This window comes from Schistocerca americana, chromosome 2 (genome assembly GCF_021461395.2).
Source record: "Schistocerca americana isolate TAMUIC-IGC-003095 chromosome 2, iqSchAmer2.1, whole genome shotgun sequence".
NCBI classification, from domain to species: Eukaryota; Metazoa; Arthropoda; class Insecta; order Orthoptera; family Acrididae; genus Schistocerca; species Schistocerca americana.
The window spans coordinates 1,079,389,316-1,079,403,681 of record NC_060120.1 but is presented as its reverse complement, the minus strand read 5'-3'; positions in this window follow the sequence as shown (position 1 = coordinate 1,079,403,681).

The following is a 14,366-nucleotide window of genomic DNA, read 5'->3' as shown; positions in this document are numbered from 1 at the left end:
AATTCCGATGCTACACTTCAGGTTTACTGTATAACTTGGACTTTCTTATTGACGATGACACACAGAAATTGCATCGGAATTAAATTCAAAAGGCACAATGCCGACTTAAGTACAAGAGGACTGACACTCTAACTTTATATGATGTGAACATCTCCTGTGAGTCCAGTTCTAATTTCCGATGCTGCTCTTCAGGTTTTCTGTATCCCTTGGACAATCTTATTGACGATGAAACACAGAAATTGCACCGGAATTTAATACAAAAGGCACAATGCCGACTAAAGTACAAGAGGACTGTCACTCTAATTCTCTATGATTTGAAACTCTCCTGTGAGTCCAGTTTTAGATTCCGATGCTTTACTTCAGGTTTACTGTATCCCTTGGACCTTCTTATTGACGATGAAACACAGAAATTGCTTCCGAATTTAATACAAAAGGCACAATGCCGACCTAAGTACAAGAGGACTGACACTCTAACTTTCTATGATTTGAACGTCTCCTGTGAGTCCAGTTTTACATGCCGATGCTTAACTTCAGGTTTACTGTATACCTTGGTACTTCTTATTGACGATGAAACACCGAAATTGGATCGGAATTAAATTCAAAAGGCACAATGCCGACTTAAGTGCAAGAGGACTGACACTCTAATTTTCTATGATTTGAAACCTTCCTGTGAGTCCAGATTTAGATTCCGATGCTTCACTACAGGTTTACGGTATACCTTGGAACTTCTTATTGACAAGAAACACAGATTTTGCATCGGAAATAAATTCAAAATGCACAATGCCGACTTATGTACAAGAGGACTGACACCCTAACTTTCGGTGATTTGAACCTCCCCTGTGAGTCCAGTTTTAGATTCCGATGCTTCACTTCAGGTTTACTGTATCCCTTGGACCTTCTTATTGACGATGAAACACAGAAATTGCATCCGAATTTAATACAAAAGGCACAATGCCGACTTAAGTACAAGACGACTAACACTCTAACTTTCTATGATATGAACCTCTCCTGTGAGTACAGTTTTAGATTCCGATGGTTCACTTCAGGTTTACTCTATCCCTTGGACCTTCTTATTGACGATTAAACACAGAAAATGCATCCGAATTTAATACAAAAGGCACAATGCCGACTTAAGTACAAGAGGACTGATACTCTATCTTTCTATGATTTGAACCTCTCCTGTGAGTCCAGTTTTAGATTCCGATGCTTCACTTCAGGTTTACTGTATCCCTTGGACATTCTTATCGACGATGAAACACAGAAATGGCATCCGAATTTAATACAAAAGGCAAAATGCCGACTTAAGTACAACAGGACTGACACTCTAACTTTCTATGATTAGAACCTCTCCTGTGAGTCCAGTTTTAGATTCCGATGCTTCACTTCAGGTTTACTGTATACCTTGGAACTTCTTATTGACGATAAACACAGATATTGCATCGGAATTAAATTCAAAAGGCACAATGCCGACTTAAGTACAAGAGGACTGACACTCTAACTTTATATGATTTGAACCTCTCCTGTGAATCCAGTTTTAAATTCCGATGCTACTCTTCAGGTTTACTGTATCCCTTCGACATTCTTATTGACGATGAAACACAGAAATTTCACCCGAATTTAATACAAAAGGCACAATTCCGACTTAAGTACAAGAGGGCTGACACTCTAACTTTCTATGATTTGAACCTCTCCTGTGAGTCCAGTTTTGGATGCCAATGCGTCACTTTAGGTTTACTGTATACCTTTGAACTTCTTATTGACGAAGAAACAAAGAAATTGGATCGGAAATAAATTCAAAAGGCACAATGCCGACTTAAGTACAAGAGGACTGACACTCTAACTTTATATGATTTGAACCTCCCCTGTATGTATAGTTTTAAATTCCGATGCTACTCTTCAGGTTTTCTGTATCCCTTGGACATTCTTATTGACGATGAAACACAGAAATTGCACCCGAATTTAATACAAAAGGCACAATGCCGACTTAAGTACAGGAGGACTGACACTCTATTTCTCTATGATTTGAAACTTTCCTGTTAGTCCAGTTTTAGATTCCGATGCTTCACTTAAGGTTTACTGTATCCCTTGGACCTTCTTAATGACAATGAAACACAGAAATTGCTTCCGAATTTAATACAAAAGGCACAATGCCGACCTAAGTACAAGAGGACTGACGCTCTAACTTTCTATGATTTGAACCTCTCCTGTGAGTCCAGTTTTACATGCCGATGCTTAACTTCAGGTTTACTGTATACCTTGGAACTTCTTATTGACGATGAAACACCGAAATTGGATCGGATTTAAATTCAAAAGGCACAATGCCGACTTAAGTACAAGAGGACTTACACTCTAATTTTCTATGATTTGAAACCTTCCTGTGAGTCCAGTTTTAGATTCCGATTCTTCACTTCGGGTTTACTGTATCCCTTGGACCTTCTTATTGACGATGAAACACAGGAATTGCATCCGAGTTTAATACAAAAGGTACAATGCCGACTCAAGTACAAGAGGACTGACACTCTAACTTTCTATGATTTGAACCTCTCCTGTGAATCCAGTTTTAGATTCCGATGCTTCACTTCAGGTTTACTGTATACATTGGAACTTCTTATTGACGATGAAACACAGATTTTGCATCGGAATTAAAATGAAAAATCACAATGCCGATTTAAGTACAAGAGGACTGACACTCTAACTTTCTATGATTTGAACCTCTCCTGTGAGTCCAGTTTTAGTTTCCGATGCTTCACTTCAGGTTTACTGTATCCCTTGTACCTTTTTATTGACAATGAAACACAAAAATGGCATCCGAATTTAATATAGAAGGCCCAATGCCGACTTAAGTACAAGAGGACTGACACGCTCACTTTCTATGATTTGAACCTCTCCTGTGAGTCCAGTTTTAGATTCCGATGCTTCATTTCAGGTTTACTGCATCTCTTGGACCTTCGTATTGACGATGAAACACAGAAATTGCATCCGAATTTAATGCAAAAGGCACAATGCCGACTTAAGTACAAGAGGACTGACACCCACATTTTCTATGATTTGAACCTGTCCTGTGTGTCCAGTTTTAGTTTCCGATGCTTCACTTCAGGTTTACTGTATACCTTGGAACGTCTTATTGACGATGAAACACAGAAATTGCACCCGAATTTAATACAAAAGCACAAGCCGACTTAAGTACAAGAGGACTGACACTCAAATTTTCAATGATTTGAAACTCTCCTGTGAGTCAGTTTAGATTCCGATGCTTCACTTCGGGTTTACTGTATCCCTTGGACCTTCTTATTGACGATGAAACACAGAAATTGCATCGGAATTAAATTCAAAAGGCACAATGCCGACTTAGGTACAAGAGGACTGACACTCTAATTCTCTATGATTTAAAGCTCTCCTGAGAGTCCAGTTTTAGATTCCGATGTTTCACTTCAGGTTTACTGTATCCCTTGGACCTTCTTATTGACGATGAAACACAGAAATTGCTTCCGAATTTAATGCAAAAGGCACAATGCCGACCTAAGTACAAGAGGACTGACACTCTAACTTTCTATGATTTGAACCTCTCCTGTGAGTCCAGTTTTACATGCCGATGCTTAACTTCAGGTTTACTGTATACCTTGGAACTTCTTATTGACGATGAAACACCGAAATTGGATCGGAATTAAATTCAAAAGGCACAATGCCGACTTAAGTACAAGAGGACTGACCCTCTAATTTTCTATGATTTGAAACCCTCCTGTGAGTCCAGTTTTAGATTCCGATGCTTCACTTCGGGTTTACTGTATCCCTTGGACCTTCTTATTGACGATGAAACACAGGAATTGCATCCGAGTTTAATACAAAAGGCACAATGCCGGCTTAAGTACAAGAGGACTGACACTCTAACATTCTATGATTTGAACCTCTCCTGTGAATCCAGTTTTAGATTCCGATGCTTCACTTCAGGTTTACTGTATACCTTGGAACTTCTAATTGACGATGAAACACATATTTTGCATCGGAATTAAAATGAAAAAGCACAATGCCGACTTAAGTACAAGAGGACTGACACTCTATCTTTCTATGATTTGAACCTCTCCTGTGAGTCCAGTTTTAGTTTCCGATGCTTCACTTCAGGTTTACTGTATCCCTTGTACCTTTTTATTGACAATGAAACACAAAAATGGCATCCGAATTTAATATAAAAGGCACAATGCCGACTTAAGTACAAGAGGACTGACACTCTCACTTTCTATGATTTGAACCTTTCCTGTGAGTCCAGTTTTAGATTCCGATGCTTCATTTCAGGTTTACTGCATCTCTTGGACCTTCGTATTGACGATGAAACACAGAAATTTCATCCGAATTTAATGCAAAAGGCACAATGCCGATTTAAGTACAAGAGGACTGACACCCACACTTTCTATGATTTGAACCTGTCCTGTGTGTCCAGTTTTAGTTTCCGATGCTTCACTTCAGGTTTACTGTATACCTTGGAACGTCTTATTGACGATGAAACACAGAAATTGCACCCGAATTTAATACAAAAGGCACAATGCCGACTTAAGTACAAGAGGACTGACACTCTAATTTTCTATGATTTGAAACTCTCCTGTGAGTCCAGTTTAGATTCCGATGCTTCACTTCGGGTTTACTGTATCCCTTGGACCTTCTTATTGACGATGAAACACAGGAATTGCATCCGAATTTAATACAAAAGGCACAATGCCGACTTAAGTACAAGAGGACTGACACTCTAACTTTCTATGATTTGAACCTCTCCTGTAAGTCCAGTTTTAGATTCCGATGCTTCACTTCAGGTTTACTGTATACCTTGGAACTTCTTATTGACAAGAAACACAGATTTTGCATGGGAAATAAATTTAAAAGGCAGAATGCCGACTTAAGTACAATAGAACTGACAGTCTAACTTTCTATGATTTGAACCTCTCCTGTGAGTCCAGTTTTAGATGCCAATGCGACACTTTAGGTTTACTGTATACCTTTGAACTTCTTATTGACGAAGAAACAAAGAAATTGGATCGGAAATAATTTCAAAAGGCACAATGCCTACTTAAGTACAAGAGGACTGACACTCTAACTTTATATGATTTGAACCTCCCCTGTAAGTATAGTTTTAAATTCCGATGCTACACTTCAGGTTTACTGTATAACTTGGACCTTCTTATTGACGATGACACACAGAAATTGCATCGGAATTAAATTCAAAAGGCACAATGCCGACTTAAGTACAAGAGGACTGACACTCTAACTTTATATGATGTGAACCTCTCCTGTGAGTCCAGTTCTAAATTCCGATGCTGCTCTTCAGGTTTTCTGTATCCCTTGGACATTCTTATTGACGATGAAACACAGAAATTGCACCGGAATTTAATACAAAAGGCACAATGCCGACTAAAGTACAAGAGGACTGTCACTCTAATTCTCTATGATTTGAAACTCTCCTGTGAGTCCAGTTTTAGATTCCGATGCTTCACTTCAGGTTTACTGTATCCCTTGGACCTTCTTATTGACGATGAAACACAGGAATTGCATCCTAATTTAATACAAAAGGCACAATGCCGACTTAAGTACAAGAGGACTGACACTCTAACTTTCTATGATTTGAACCTCTCCTGTGAGTCCAGTTTTAGATTCCGATGCTTCACTACAGGTTTACTGTATACCTTGGAACTTCTTATTGACAAGAAACACAGATTTTGCATCGGAAATAAATTCAAAATGCACAATGCCGACTTATGTACAAGAGGACTGACACTCTAACTTTCTGTGATTTGAACCTCCCCTGTGAGTCCAGTTTTAGATTCCGATGCTTCACTTCAGGTTTACTGTATCCCTTGGACCTTCTTATTGACGATGAAACACAGAAATTGCATCCGAATTTAATACAAAAGGCACATGCCGACTTAAGTACAAGACGACTAACACTCTAACTTTCAATGATATGAACCTCTCCTGTGAGTACAGTTTTAGATTCCGATGGTTCACTTCAGGTTTACTCTATCCCTTGGACCTTCTTATTGACGATTAAACACAGAAAATGCATCCGAATTTAATACAAAAGGCACAATGCCGACTTAAGTACAAGAGGACTGATACTCTATCTTTCTATGATTTGAACCTCTCCTGTGAGTCCAGTTTTAGATTCCGATGCTTCACTTCAGGTTTACTGTATCCCTTGGACATTCTTATCGACGATGAAACACAGAAATGGCATCCGAATTTAATACAAAAGGCAAAATGCCGACTTAAGTACAACAGGACTGACACTCTAACTTTCTATGATTAGAACCTCTCCTGTGAGTCCAGTTTTAAATTCCGATGCTACTCTTCAGGTTTACTGTATCCCTTAGACTTTCTTATTGACGATAAAACACAGAAATTTCACCCGAATTTAATACAAAAGGCACAATTCCGACTTAAGTACAAGAGGGCTGACACTCTAACTTTCTATGATTTGAACCTCTCCTGTGAGTCCAGTTTTGGATGCCAATGCGTCACTTTAGGTTTACTGTATACCTTTGAACTTCTTATTGACGAAGAAACAAAGAAATTGGATCGGAAATAAATTCAAAAGGCACAATGCCGACTTAAGTACAAGAGGACTGACACTCTAACTTTATATGATTTGAACCTCCCCTGTATGTATAGTTTTAAATTCCGATGCTACTCTTCAGGTTTTCTGTATCCCTTGGACCTTCTTATTGACGATGAAACACAGGAATTGCATCCGAGTTTAATACAAAAGGTACAATGCCGACTCAAGTACAAGAGGACTGACACTCTAACTTTCTATGATTTGAACCTCTCCTGTGAGTCCAGTTTTAGTTTCCGATGCTTCACTTCAGGTTTACTGTATCCCTTGTACCTTTTTATTGACAATGAAACACAAAAATGGCATCCGAATTTAATATAAAAGGCACAATGCCGACTTAAGTACAAGAGGACTGACACTCTCACTTTCTATGATTTGAACCTTTCCTGTGAGTCCAGTTTTAGATTCCGATGCTTCATTTCAGGTTTACTGCATCTCTTGGACCTTCGTATTGACGATGAAACACAGAAATTTCATCCGAATTTAATGCAACAGGCACAATGCCGATTTAAGTACAAGAGGACTGACACCCACACTTTCTATGATTTGAACCTGTCCTGTGTGTCCAGTTTTAGTTTCCGATGCTTCACTTCAGGTTTGCTGTATACCTTGGAACGTCTTATTGACAATGAAACACAGAAATTGCACCCGAATTTAATACAAAAGGCACAATGCCGACTTAAGTACAAGAGGACTGACACTCTAATTTTCTATGATTTGAAACTCTCCTGTGAGTCCAGTTTAGATTCCGATGCTTCACTTCGGGTTTACTGTATCCCTTGGACCTTCTTATTGACAATGAAACACAGGAATTGCATCCGAATTTAATACAAAAGGCACAATGCCGACTTAAGTACAAGAGGACTGACACTCTAACTTTCTATGATTTGAACCTCTCCTGTAAGTCCAGTTTTGGATTCCGATGCTTCACTTCAGGTTTACTGTATACCTTGGAACTTCTTATTGACAAGAAACACAGATTTTGCATGGGAAATAAATTTAAAAGGCAGAATGCCGACTTAAGTACAATAGAACTGACAGTCTAACTTTCTATGATTTGAACCTCCCCTGTAAGTATAGTTTTAAATTCCGATGCTACACTTCAGGTTTACTGTATAACTTGGACCTTCTTATTGACGATGACACACAGAAATTGCATCGGAATTAAATTCAAAAGGCACAATGCCGACTTAAGTACAAGAGGACTGACACTCTAACTTTATATGATGTGAACCTCTCCTGTGAGTCCAGTTCTAAATTCCGATGCTGCTCTTCAGGTTTTCTGTATCCCTTGGACATTCTTATTGACGATGAAACACAGAAATTGCACCGGAATTTAATACAAAAGGCACAATGCCGACTAAAGTACAAGAGGACTGTCACTCTAATTCTCTATGATTTGAAACTCTCCTGTGAGTCCAGTTTTAGATTCCGATGCTTCACTTCAGGTTTACTGTATCCCTTGGACCTTCTTATTGACGATGAAACACAGAAATTGCTTCCGAATTTAATACAAAAGGCACAATGCCGACCTAAGTACAAGAGGACTGACACTCTAACTTTCTATGATTTGAACGTGTCCTGTGAGTCCAGTTTTACATGCCGATGCTTAACTTCAGGTTTACTGTATACCTTGGTACTTCTTATTGACGATGAAACACCGAAATTGGATCGGAATTAAATTCAAAAGGCACAATGCCGACTTAAGTACAAGAGGACTGACACTCTAATTTTCTATGATTTGAAACCTTCCTGTGAGTCCAGATTTAGATTCCGATGCTTCACTTCAGGTTTACTGTATCCCTTGGACCTTCTTATTGACGATGAAACACAGGAATTGCATCCTAATTTAATACAAAAGGCACAATGCCGACTTAAGTACAAGAGGACTGACACTCTAACTTTATATGATGTGAACCTCTCCTGTGAGTCCAGTTCTAAATTCCGATGCTGCTCTTCAGGTTTTCTGTATCCCTTGGACATTCTTATTGACGATGAAACACAGAAATTGCACCGGAATTTAATACAAAAGGCACAATGCCGACTAAAGTACAAGAGGACTGTCACTCTAATTCTCTATGATTTGAAACTCTCCTGTGAGTCCAGTTTTAGATTCCGATGCTTCACTTCAGGTTTACTGTATCCCTTGGACCTTCTTATTGACGATGAAACACAGAAATTGCTTCCGAATTTAATACAAAAGGCACAATGCCGACCTAAGTACAAGAGGACTGACACTCTAACTTTCTATGATTTGAACGTGTCCTGTGAGTCCAGTTTTACATGCCGATGCTTAACTTCAGGTTTACTGTATACCTTGGTACTTCTTATTGACGATGAAACACCGAAATTGGATCGGAATTAAATTCAAAAGGCACAATGCCGACTTAAGTACAAGAGGACTGATACTCTATCTTTCTATGATTTGAACCTCTCCTGTGAGTCCAGTTTTAGATTCCGATGCTTCACTTCAGGTTTACTGTATCCCTTGGACATTCTTATCGACGATGAAACACAGAAATGGCATCCGAATTTAATACAAAAGGCAAAATGCCGACTTAAGTACAACAGGACTGACACTCTAACTTTCTATGATTAGAACCTCTCCTGTGAGTCCAGTTTTAAATTCCGATGCTACTCTTCAGGTTTACTGTATCCCTTAGACATTCTTATTGACGATGAAACACAGAAATTTCACCCGAATTTAATACAAAAGGCACAATTCCGACTTAAGTACAAGAGGGCTGACACTCTAACTTTCTATGATTTGAACCTCTCCTGTGAGTCCAGTTTTGGATGCCAATGCGACACTTTAGGTTCACTGTATACCTTTGAACTTCTTATTGACGAAGAAACAAAGAAATTGGATCGGAAATAAATTCAAAAGGCACAATGCCGACTTAAGTACAAGAGGACTGACACTCTAACTTTATATGATTTGAACCTCCCCTGTATGTATAGTTTTAAATTCCGATGCTACTCTTCAGGTTTTCTGTATCCCTTGGACCTTCTTATTGACGATGAAACACAGGAATTGCATCCGAGTTTAATACAAAAGGTACAATGCCGACTCAAGTACAAGAGGACTGACACTCTAACTTTCTATGATTTGAACCTCTCCTGTGAGTCCAGTTTTAGTTTCCGATGCTTCACTTCAGGTTTACTGTATCCCTTGTACCTTTTTATTGACAATGAAACACAAAAATGGCATCCGAATTTAATATAAAAGGCACAATGCCGACTTAAGTACAAGAGGACTGACACTCTCACTTTCTATGATTTGAACCTTTCCTGTGAGTCCAGTTTTAGATTCCGATGCTTCATTTCAGGTTTACTGCATCTCTTGGACCTTCGTATTGACGATGAAACACAGAAATTTCATCCGAATTTAATGCAAAAGGCACAATGCCGATTTAAGTACAAGAGGACTGACACCCACACTTTCTATGATTTGAACCTGTCCTGTGTGTCCAGTTTTAGTTTCCGATGCTTCACTTCAGGTTTACTGTATACCTTGGAACGTCTTATTGACGATGAAACACAGAAATTGCACCCGAATTTAATACAAAAGGCACAATGCCGACTTAAGTACAAGAGGACTGACACTCTAATTTTCTATGATTTGAAACTCTCCTGTGAGTCCAGTTTAGATTCTGATGCTTCACTTCGGGTTTACTGTATCCCTAGGACCTTCTTATTGACAATGAAACACAGGAATTGCATCCGAATTTAATACAAAAGGCACAATGCCGACTTAAGTACAAGAGGACTGACACTCTAACTTTCTATGATTTGAACCTCTCCTTTAAGTCCAGTTTTGGATTCCGATGCTTCACTTCAGGTTTACTGTATACCTTGGAACTTCTTATTGACAAGAAACACAGATTTTGCATGGGAAATAAATTTAAAAGGCAGAATGCCGACTTAAGTACAATAGAACTGACAGTCTAACTTTCTATGATTTGAACCTCTCCTGTGAGTCCAGTTTTAGATGCCAATGCGTCACTTTAGGTTTACTGTATACCTTTGAACTTCTTATTGACGAAGAAACAAAGAAATTGGATCGGAAATAAATTCAAAAGGCACAATGCCGACTTAAGTACAAGAGGACTGACACTCTAACTTTATATGATTTGAACCTCCCCTGTAAGTATAGTTTTAAATTCCGATGCTACACTTCAGGTTTACTGTATAACTTGGACCTTCTTATTGACGATGACACACAGAAATTGCATCGGAATTAAATTCAAAAGGCACAATGCCGACTTAAGTACAAGAGGACTGACACTCTAACTTTATATGATGTGAACCTCTCCTGTGAGTCCAGTTCTAAATTCCGATGCTGCTCTTCAGGTTTTCTGTATCCCTTGGACATTCTTATTGACGATGAAACACAGAAATTGCACCGGAATTTAATACAAAAGGCACAATGCCGACTAAAGTACAAGAGGACTGTCACTCTAATTCTCTATGATTTGAAACTCTCCTGTGAGTCCAGTTTTAGATTCCGATGCTTCACTTCAGGTTTACTGTATCCGTTGGACCTTCTTATTGACGATGAAACACAGAAATTGCTTCCGAATTTAATACAAAAGGCACAATGCCGACCTAAGTACAAGAGGACTGACACTCTAACTTTCTATGATTTGAACGTCTCCTGTGAGTCCAGTTTTACATGCCGATGCTTAACTTCAGGTTTACTGTATACCTTGGTACTTCTTATTGACGATGAAACACCGAAATTGGATCGGAATTAAATTCAAAAGGCACAATGCCGACTTAAGTACAAGAGGACTGACACCCACACTTTCTATGATTTGAACCTGTCCTGTGTGTCCAGTTTTAGTTTCCGATGCTTCACTTCAGGTTTACTGTATACCTTGGAACGTCTTATTGACGATGAAACACAGAAATTGCACCCGAATTGAATACAAAAGCACAATGCCGTCTTAAGTACAAGAGGACTGACACTCTAATTTTCTACGGTTTGAAACTCTCCTGTGAGTCAGTTTAGATTCCGATGCATCACTTCGGGTTTACTGTATCCCTTGGACCTTTTTATTGACGATGAAACACAGAAATTCCATCGGAATTAAATTAAAAAGGCACAATGCCGACTTAAGTACAAGAGGACTGACACTCTAACTTTATATGATTTGAACCTCTCCTGTGAGTCCAGTTCTAAATTCCGATGCTACTCCTCAGGTTTACTGTATCCCTCGGACATTCTTATTGACGATGAAACACAGAAATTGCACTCGAATTTAATACAAAAGCACAATGCCGACTTAAGTACAAGAGGACTGACACTCTAATTCTCTATGATTTGAAGCTCTCCTGTGAGTCCAGTTTTAGATTCCGATGCTTCACTTCAGGTTTACTGTATTCCTTGGACCTTCTTATTGACGGTGAAACACAGAAATTGCTTCCTGATTTAATGCAAAAGGCACAATGCCGACCTAAGTACAAGAGGACTGACACTCTAACTTTCTATGATTTGAACCTCTCCTGTGAGTCCAGTTTTACATGCCGATGCTTAACTTCAGGTTTACTGTATACCTTGGAACTTCTTATTGACGATGAAACACCGAAATTGGATCGGAATTAAATTCAAAAGGCACAATGCCGACTTAAGTACAAGAGGACTGACACTCTAATTTTCTATGATTTGAAACCCTCCTGTGAGTCCAGTTTCAGATTCCGATGCTTCACTTCGGGTTTACTGTATCCCTTGGACCTTCTTATTGACGATGAAACACAGGAATTGCATCCGAGTTTAATACAAAAGGCACAATGCCGGCTTAAGTACAAGAGGACTGACACTCTAACTTTCTATGATTTGAACCTCTCCTGTGAATCCAGTTTTAGATTCCGATGCTTCACTTCAGGTTTACTGTATACCTTGGAACTTCTTATTGACGATGAAACACAGATTTTGCATCGGAATTAAAATGAAAAAGCACAATGCCGACATAAGTACAAGAGGACTGACGCTCTAACTTTCTATTATTTGAACCTCTCCTGTGAGTCCAGTTTTAGTTTCCGATGCTTCACTTCAGGTTTACTGTATCCCTTGTACCTTTTTATTGACAATGAAACACAAAAATGGCATCCGAATTTAATATAAAAGGCACAATGCCGACTTAAGTACAAGAGGACTGACACTCCCACTTTCTATGATTTGAACCTCTCCTGTGAGTCCAGTTTTAGATTCCGATGCTTCATTTCAGGTTTACTGCATCTCTTGGACCTTCGTATTGGCGATGAAACACAGAAATTTCATCCGAATTTAATGCAAAAGGCACAATGCCGATTTAAGTACAAGAGGACTGACACCCACACTTTCTATGATTTGAACCTGTCCTGTGTGTCCAGTTTTAGTTTCCGATGCTTCACTTCAGGTTTACTGTATACCTTGGAACGTCTTATTGACGATGAAACACAGAAATTACACCCGAACTTAATACAAAAGGCACAATGCCGACTTAAGGACAAGAGGACTGACACTCTAATTTTCTATGATTTGAAACTCTCCTGTGAGTCCAGTTTAGATTCCGATGCTTCACTACGGATTTACTGTATCCCTTGGACCTTCTTATTGACGATCAAACACAGGAATTGCAACCGAATTTAATACAAAAGGCACAATGCCGACTTAAGTACAAGAGGACTGACACTCTAACTTTCTATGATTTGAACATCTCCCGTGAGTCCAGTTTTAGATGCCGATGCTTCACTTCAGGTTTACTGTATACCTTGGAAGTTCTTATTGACGATGAAACACCGAAATTGGATCGGAATTAAATTCAAAAGGCACAATGCTGACCTACGTTCAAGAGGACTGTCACTCTAACTTTCTATGATTTGAACCTATCCAGTGGATCCAGTTTTAGATTCCGATGCTTCACTTCGGGTTAAATGTATCACTTGGACCTTCTTATTGACGATGAAACACAGGAATTGCATCCTAATATAATACAAAAGGCACAATGCCGACTTAAGTACAAGAGGACTGACACTCTAACTTTCTATGATTTGAACCTCTCCTGTGAGTCCAGTTTTAGATTCCGATGGTTCACTACAGGTTTACTGTATACCTTGGAACTTCTTATTGACAAGAAACACAGATTTTGCATCGGAAATAAATTCAAAATGCACAATGCCGACTTATGTACAAGAGGACTGACACTCTAACTTTCTGTGATTTGAACCTCCCCTGTGAGTCCAGTTTTAGATTCCGATGCTTCACTTCAGGTTTACTGTATCCCTTGGACCTTCTTATTGACGATGAAACACAGAAATTGCATCCGAATTTAATACAAAAGGCACAATGCCGACTTAAGTACAAGACGACTAAGACTCTAACTTTCTATGATATGAACCTCTCCTGTGAGTACAGTTTTAGATTCCGATGGTCCACTTCAGGTTTACTGTATACCTTGGACCTTCTTATTGACGATGAAACACAGGAATTGCATCCTAATATAATACAAAATGCACAATGCCGACTTATGTACAAGAGGACTGACACTCTAACTTTCTGTGATTTGAACCTCCCCTGTGAGTCCAGTTTTAGATTCCGATGCTTCACTTCAGGTTTACTGTATCCCTTGGACCTTCTTATTGACGATTAAACACAGAAAATGCATCCGAATTTAATACAAAAGGCACAATCCCGACTTAAGTACAAGAAAACTGATACCCTATCTTTCTATGATTAGAACCTCTCCTGTGAGTCCAGTTTTAAATTCCGATGCTTCACTTCAGG